This window comes from Coenobita brevimanus, chromosome 111 (genome assembly GCF_032717465.1).
Source record: "Coenobita brevimanus isolate Jiangsu-jjx chromosome 111, ASM3271746v2, whole genome shotgun sequence".
In the NCBI taxonomy this organism is placed as follows: Eukaryota; Metazoa; Arthropoda; class Malacostraca; order Decapoda; family Coenobitidae; genus Coenobita; species Coenobita brevimanus.
In genome coordinates, this window is record NC_137064.1 from 26,601,737 (window position 1) to 26,609,236 (window position 7,500).

General features: G+C 42.0%; 1 non-coding gene across 1 annotated transcript; it reads right to left on the bottom strand.

The window, feature by feature from the left end:
* Positions 1-2,558: 2,558 nt before the first annotated feature.
* Positions 2,559-2,630, bottom strand: TRNAM-CAU (transfer RNA methionine (anticodon CAU)). The gene has a single exon. It is a non-coding gene; the product is annotated as a tRNA-Met (tRNA).
* Positions 2,631-7,500: the final 4,870 nt, after the last annotated feature.

Genomic DNA, 7,500 nt, shown 5'->3' on the forward strand with positions numbered 1-7,500 from the left:
GATAGAAATCTAACAGTTTTACCTTTAATATCTACCGAAGAGGTGAGGAGGAGCTAAATGCCTTGTCACTGAAGCCAGACACTGATATACAGGAAAACGTTCCAGTCAGTGATTCCTGCAAGAGATTCCTACATGAATGGAATTTGTGGTCGATATCATAGGCGGCAGAAAAAACACAGGAAATATCATGTCATTTAATTGTTCGTGTTTTCCCTGCAACCCATTTTATCAACTTGTCACTATCTGCAATACGCACAATACACGTAATACCCTCCTTATGGCATATCACTTACGAATAGATGTCAGTTTACCTTGTTGCATTATAGTGTTTCCACAACAAATTCCAAAAGCTTGACCTTCTTCATCTGCAGCTACATTTTTAAAGAAGTAGGGGTAATTGTAGTGCCTGTCGTTACCTTATAGCCTCAATACTTCAGTCCATTGCTGCTGGAGAGCAAGACATGATGAAAATGTACTTAAGGTCGTTTCATCTTTGTTGCTAAATCTCTTTAACTTCATTATTCCATTAGTTCTCCTAACTGACACGTTAACTCTGAGATAAAGTCTGTCCTCAAATAGTTTGCTGAGGACGAAGGAGTTAGTTTTGTAGTAGCTGCTTTGAACTTATTTTATCAGTACCCTTGTATAACGATTTTTCCACGAGATGCCTGTTTTTGCATTTTATCTTACATTCGAACATAACAAGAGAGGTTAACTGCAATAGGCCAGTTGGCCCATGCTAAGCAGCTCCCAAAAGAATTACTAAACTACTAGAACAAGACAAAGGTAACAAAGAAGAAGGCTTTCCACCCACCAAACCCTCCAGCCGAAGCGGCAGGAAAAAGTCAGAAGGAACACCACGCAGTATCGAAAAACTGGCGTGGACATTTTATAGGAGAGTGTGAAAGGAGAAAAGAAACTATTCTAATGAAACCTGAAATGGAAAAAGAGTGAATTAGTACTGGTTACTAGATTTTTTTTTCTTACCCACCCCTATTTTGTCATACTCGTACGCTTATCAAACTTTTGCTTGAAACTCATATTGGAAGGGCAGCAACGACATTACTAGGTAGCTAATTCCATTCGTCCACTACCGTATTGCCAAACCAATTTCTACTTATTTCCTTACTACCAATTTCCTTACATTTATCTAGTATGGAACCTTTACTTCTAGTTCTGTCTTGTACACATACTTGCTAATACCTCCCTTATTTATTCCCTTCATCCACGTATAACACCCCAGTTCAGTCTCCCCTGACTCTAGCCTAACTTGTGTGTGCAGATTTAGTCCTTTTAGTCTGTATTCATATGAAAGGTTCCGAACATCAAGTACCAATTTTGTCATTCTTCTCTGTAACTCTAACGAATTTATACTCATTTTATAGTACAGACACCAAATTTGTACTGCATAGTTTAAATGTGGCGTTACTAGTGCTAAATAAATGTGTAGTATTACTTTAGATGGCCTATTGCTAAAGCTTCGCGAAACAGTTTCTAGAATTCTGTTTGTTTTATTTATTGCATTAATTCGCTGTTGCCATGGTTTGAGGTCTTTACTAACAATCATTCATAGATCCCTCTCTCTTTCTGATTTATTAATTTCTGTATTATCTAAGTTGTGTTTAATACCTTCGATGGTCTTGCCTACGTTAAGTATCGGTACTTTACATTTCTCCACATTAAATTTCATTTTTAGACCATTTGTACAATATATCAAGGTCCTTTTTTAGGCTAATACAGTCGTCAGGTGAGTTATCGATACGCCCTGTCATCGGCAAATTATCTAATACTGCTACTGATTCCTAAGTCTAAATCATTTATATATGTAATAATTAATAAAGGACCGAGTACTGATCCCTGTGGTACACCGCCATAGTTACTAATCCCCAATCCGACTTGGTTCCATTTATTAATACAATCTACTTTCGTCCTTTCAGCCAGAATTCAAGCCATATTAAGATATCACCGTCCTTACCATGTTCTCGAACCTTCCTAACTAACATTTCGTGTGGGACCTTATCAAAAACTTTACTAAAACCAAGATAAATAATATCGTAAGCTTTTCATAATCAACCACCTCAGAGACCTCTGAGAAGAATTATAAAAAGTTTGTGGGACAGGATCATCCTTCCATGAATCCGTGCTTACTTTCATTCATGAGATTAAATCTGTCTAAGTGTTCCCCAGTTTTATTTGCTATAATAGACTTGGGCATTTTTCCTGCTATTGACGACAGCCTTATCGGAAGATAATCAGACGCATGTGATTTATCACTCTTTTTAAAACTCGGTACTAAGTTTGCGATCTACCACGCCTTTGGAACTTCTCCTGAACTTAAGGAATCATTAAATAATGTTGTAAATAATTCTTCCTTGGATTCCTTCATAATTTTTCATATACTTTTATTTCGTCCAGAAGTAGTGATTTTTGAGGTTTGGATTTTTTTTTTTTTTCAATACTTCGTCCTTACTAATGGTTATTTTACTAAGAATATTGTTCTCATTACCATCGTGTACACCTGTTGCTTAGGTATAGAGTGTCCTTTAAAAACATTCATGTAGCAGAGCGTAGTTTCGATCTACGGACCTCTGGGTTATGGGCCCAGCACGCTTCCACTGCGCCACTCTGCTTCTTCAGCTTGAGTCAGATAACCCTGCTAAGTGGAAGAGAAGCTATTGTCGCTGAACCTTTTCAAAACTACTACGATCAACAATTTGGTCAAACAGAAAGAAACACGTATTTTATTCTAGCTTACGGAGGATGAATTTACTCTGCTCATATGTGGATGCCAGATGATCTGCACGACACTTTTTTTTTGGGGGGGGAGGGAGAGGGGGTCGAATAAGAAAGATGCATAAAAATAGCTTGATAGATTTGCTTCTAAAGGAAAAGTTTCTGTTAATAATTCCCAGCATTCAGACTTCAGTGCGTTGATAAGACATTTATTAATTACGACTGTCACCTCAGACCTTAGGAACACACACACACACACACACACACACACACACACACACACACACACACACACACACACACACAGAAGAGAGAGAGAGAGAGAGAATTAGGAATGAAGGGAAAAATATATGAACATAAAGGATTCCTACAGTGAAAAGTAGAAAGACATGAGAAAGAGGAAAGGAATGTCCAGGTATGTGAAAATGAGGGAGGGGGAAGAAATAAATCATTCTGAAGGAAAGGAAGAAAAAGGCTTGAGACAGACAGGTAGGCAGAGATAGAAAGAAAAGGAAAGGAGAGATTGTTAGAGACAGCCAGAGAGACAGACATACGGATGAGGAGATAAAAGAAAGGCATAGAAGGCAAAGAACAGAAGAGAAAATTGCAAGACCGAACAGAATACTTAAAATGAAAAAAATTGATAATTATGAATGCAGACATTCACACATGAGACACTGATTTCCCAACACAGTAAAATAACGCCTTTTATCGCTTTTGTGGAAATGTGTGAATGGAACTACTCGACCCTGTGTGTGTGTGTGTGTGTGTGTGTGTGTGTGTGTGTGTGTGTGTGTGTGTGTGTGTGTGTGTGTGTGTGTGTGTGTGTGTGTGTGTGTGTGTGTGTGTGTGTGTGTGTGTGTGTGTGTGTGTGTGTGTGTGTGTGTGTGTGTGTGTGTGTGTGTGTGTGTGTGTGTGTGTGTGTGTGTGTGTGTGTGTGTGTGTGTGTGTGTGTGTGTGTGTGTGTGTGTGTGTGTGTGTGTGTGTGTGTGTGTGTGTGTGTGTGTGTGTGTGTGTGTGTGTGTGTGTGTGTGTGTGTGTGTGTGTGTGTGTGTGTGTGTGTGTGTGTGTGTGTGTGTGTGTGTGTGTGTGTGTGTGTGTGTGTGTGTGTGTGTGTGTGTGTGTGTGTGTGTGTGTGTGTGTGTGTGTGTGTGTGTGTGTGTGTGTGTGTGTGTGTGTGTGTGTGTGTGTGTGTGTGTGTGTGTGTGTGTGTGTGTGTGTGTGTGTGTGTGTGTGTGTGTGTGTGTGTGTGTGTGTGTGTGTGTGTGTGTGTGTGTGTGTGTGTGTGTGTGTGTGTGTGTGTGTGTGTGTGTGTGTGTGTGTGTGTGTGTGTGTGTGTGTATGAATATAACTCAAATTGTTTTTATCTCACTGGTATCAACGTTGATTGAGGTGTAAAGGTATAACCGATTATTTTTTTTTTTTAATACAAAATGTCATTGGCCAAGATCACAGGGCGGGGTCGGAATCTGACCTAGCAATGTCTTCTTAAACAATTCTCATCCAAGTTAAACCAAACTTTGTGGGACGTATGAGGGAAACGAAGACGTTCGATTCTGAGAAGCCAAAGGTCAAGATCACAGGGCAAGTTCAACGTCTTACCCATGTGTAGGTGTGAACAAAGTAAATAAAACAGCTTTACTCTTATTTGGACCAAACTTGGTGAAATGGTTGGGGATCACCCGTATGGTTGACATACTATTTTTAGGACAATAGGTCAAAGATCAAGATTACATGGCAAGGTCAATTTAAAGTTTTTATCCGATATACACTAAACTTTCGGGATGGTTCGGTGTAAGGCATGGATAAAGCAATCGACTTTTGGGAGTAATCAGTCAAAACTCAAGATCACACTGAAAGGTCAAATGTCAAGGTCGTGGGACATGGTCAACTTAAACAGTTACTATCTGATTTGCACCAGACTTGCTGGAAGTGTTAAGGATCAGCCAAAAACGAAATTAATTTGATTTTGAGAGCTTTTGGTTGAAGGTCAAGGCTACAGGCAAAGACAGATGTAAGTGATTATCGATACTGATCAATCTCTCTCTCTCTCTCTCTCTCTCTCTCTCTCTCTCTCTCTCTCTCTCTCTCTCTCTGAGTGTTCCTTGTTGCATTATCACCATCATCATCATCATCGTCACCGTCATCATCGTTGCCGCATTTCCCTTTTCACAACAAGTGTGGTCAGCATCCAGAATGTCATCAGAATACTCAACGAGAATGAGTCACACATCCATCCACTCATCATTCATGCCTCTGAAATTTAAAATCTATGAATGAAGTCTTACACCGGAATCCCTGGTTGACTGGGGGTGCGTTTGTTTGTATTGTGTACGTGTTGTGTGTGTAACGCCGCTGTCTGTGTTACTGCATAATTAACACATCTTATAATTCTCTGAGGAGCACAGTGATGTCTTTGTTATTGCCCTCTCATGATCAAGACAGCTCTGGTATTCTACTGCAGTTGACGCCAGACGATTTTATTAAGCTGAGCGTGTAAATACCAAAGTGTGTTATTACCATTACCATTAACCTTCTCATGGTCGTAACAGCTCTTGTATTTCAGGTAACCCCAGGTGATTATATTCGGCTGGGCGTGAGTCATGAGGTCCTTTGAGAGTTAACCTGGATCGAGTAGTCTGGCAGGGGAGGCTACTGACGTTTACTCCCTTGGGTGGGTTGTACTGCAGGGCTACTGGGTCGAAGTCAACCTGTAGGAGGCCGAAGAGGGACCTGGGGGGCTTGAGGAGACAGTGGATGGTTGAGATTTAGGTTGTACAAGAATCAGGTTGTAATAGTATCTTCCCAAAATTTTACGAATACTTAGCGGAAAAATTGAACCATTTGAAACACGCACTGGTACAGACAGGGTTTTCATTCTATTTCGCCAGCTGTAAATTATCTTCAGAACAGGAAAGATAGTTGTTTGTTTGGCTGTACAAGGGCGGAAAGAGGGTGGGTGTGGCAGGTAGTCGTGTGGTCCACCTTGATACCCAGGTAAGTGTTGGGTGGAAGCAGCATTTCCTCCGAAGGTTGTATGGCACCTCTGAGTCGTCGTTGAAGGTCAGGCAACGGGTGGTGTATGCTGTGTGTGTGTGTGTGTGTGTGTGTGTGTGTGTGTGTGTGTGTGTGTGTGTGTGTGTGTGTGTGTGTGTGTGTGTGTGTGTGTGTGTGTGTGTGTGTGTGTGTGTGTGTGTGTGTGTGTGTGTGTGTATGTGTGTGTGTGTGTGTGTGTGTGTGTGTGTGTGTGTGTGTGTGTGTGTGTGTGTGTGTGTGTGTGTGTGTGTGTGTGTGTGTGTGTGTGTGTGTGTGTGTGTGTGTGTGTGTGTGTGTGTGTGTGTGTGTGTGTGTGTGTGTGTGTGTGTGTGTGTGTGTGTGTGTGTGTGTGTGTGTGTGTGTGTGTGTGTGTGTGTGTGTGTGTGTGTGTGTGTGTGTGTGTGTGTGTGTGTGTGTGTGTGTGTGTGTGTGTGTGTGTGTGTGTGTGTGTGTGTGTGTGTGTGTGTGTGTGTGTGTGTGTGTGTGTGTGTGTGTGTGTGTGTGTGTGTGTGTGTGTGTGTGTGTGTGTGTGTGTGTGTGTGTGTGTGTGTGTGTGTGTGTGTGTGTGTGTGTGTGTGTGTGTGTGTGTGTGTGTGTGTGTGTGTGTGTGTGTGTGTGTGTGTGTGTGTGTGTGTGTGTGTGTGTGTGTGTGTGTGTGTGTGTGTGTGTGTGTGTGTGTGTGTGTGTGTGTGTGTGTGTGTGTGTGTGTGTGTGTGTGTGTGTGTGTGTGTGTGTGTGTGTGTGTGTGTGTGTGTGTGTGTGTGTGTGTGTGTGTGTGTGTGTGTGTGTGTGTGTGTGTGTGTGTGTGTGTGTGTGTGTGTGTGTGTGTGTGTGTGTGTGTGTGTGTGTGTGTGTTTTAAATATCATGACATATGCCCTGTGGATTAAAGATGAACATGTTTAAGAGACTATAGAAGGACTTGTTTATGAGAGGAGGGTGAATCATGGAAGGTAGTATGAAGGAGGAATGATAATGAGGGAGGGAGAGAGGATGGGGGAACAAAATGATGGAAGGAGGGAAGGTAGCATGGAGGGGGGAGGAGAATGTTGGAGGAAGGTGACAGAGGTAAGAAAGGAAACATGGAAGAGGAGGAGGAGAAATGACAGAGGGGAAGGAATTGCTGGGGAGAAGCATGGAGGGAGAGGGAAATGTTGGAGTGAGACATGGAGGTAAAGAGAGAGTTGTAGAGGTGGGAGGAAGATATGGAGGGAAGTATGGAACAAGGGGGAGGGGGAAGGGGGTGTAAACGCGGGAGAGAGAAGCGTGTAGGATGAAGGAAATGCCTGTAGAAAATATGCTCTTGGGATATGGGACTGCGTGGAGGAATGTCCGTGTGTGTGTGTGTGTGTGTGTGTGTGTGTGTGTGTGTGTGTGTGTGTGTGTGTGTGTGTGTGTGTGTGTGTGTGTGTGTGTGTGTGTGTGAAGGGAGGGGGGAGAAAGGAAGGGAGATATTAAAAAAGAAAACCACAGCAATTATTATAACTGTATTAAAAAGAGAAAGAAGGACCTAGAAGACAAACACCTCAAGAGAAAGCAGTGCCCGAAGGCGAGAGAGAGAGAGAGAGAGAGAGAGAGAGAGAATGCACAAATCCTATTGTCCATTCTCGGTTATTCGGCCTAGAAATTAATGGAAAAGCTGTCTAATTAGTGTTCTGTAAATAAAGGGGTTGGATTCTTCATTTCGAACACGCATTTGTTTTTCATTTTCATACGTGACGATATCTGCCTTT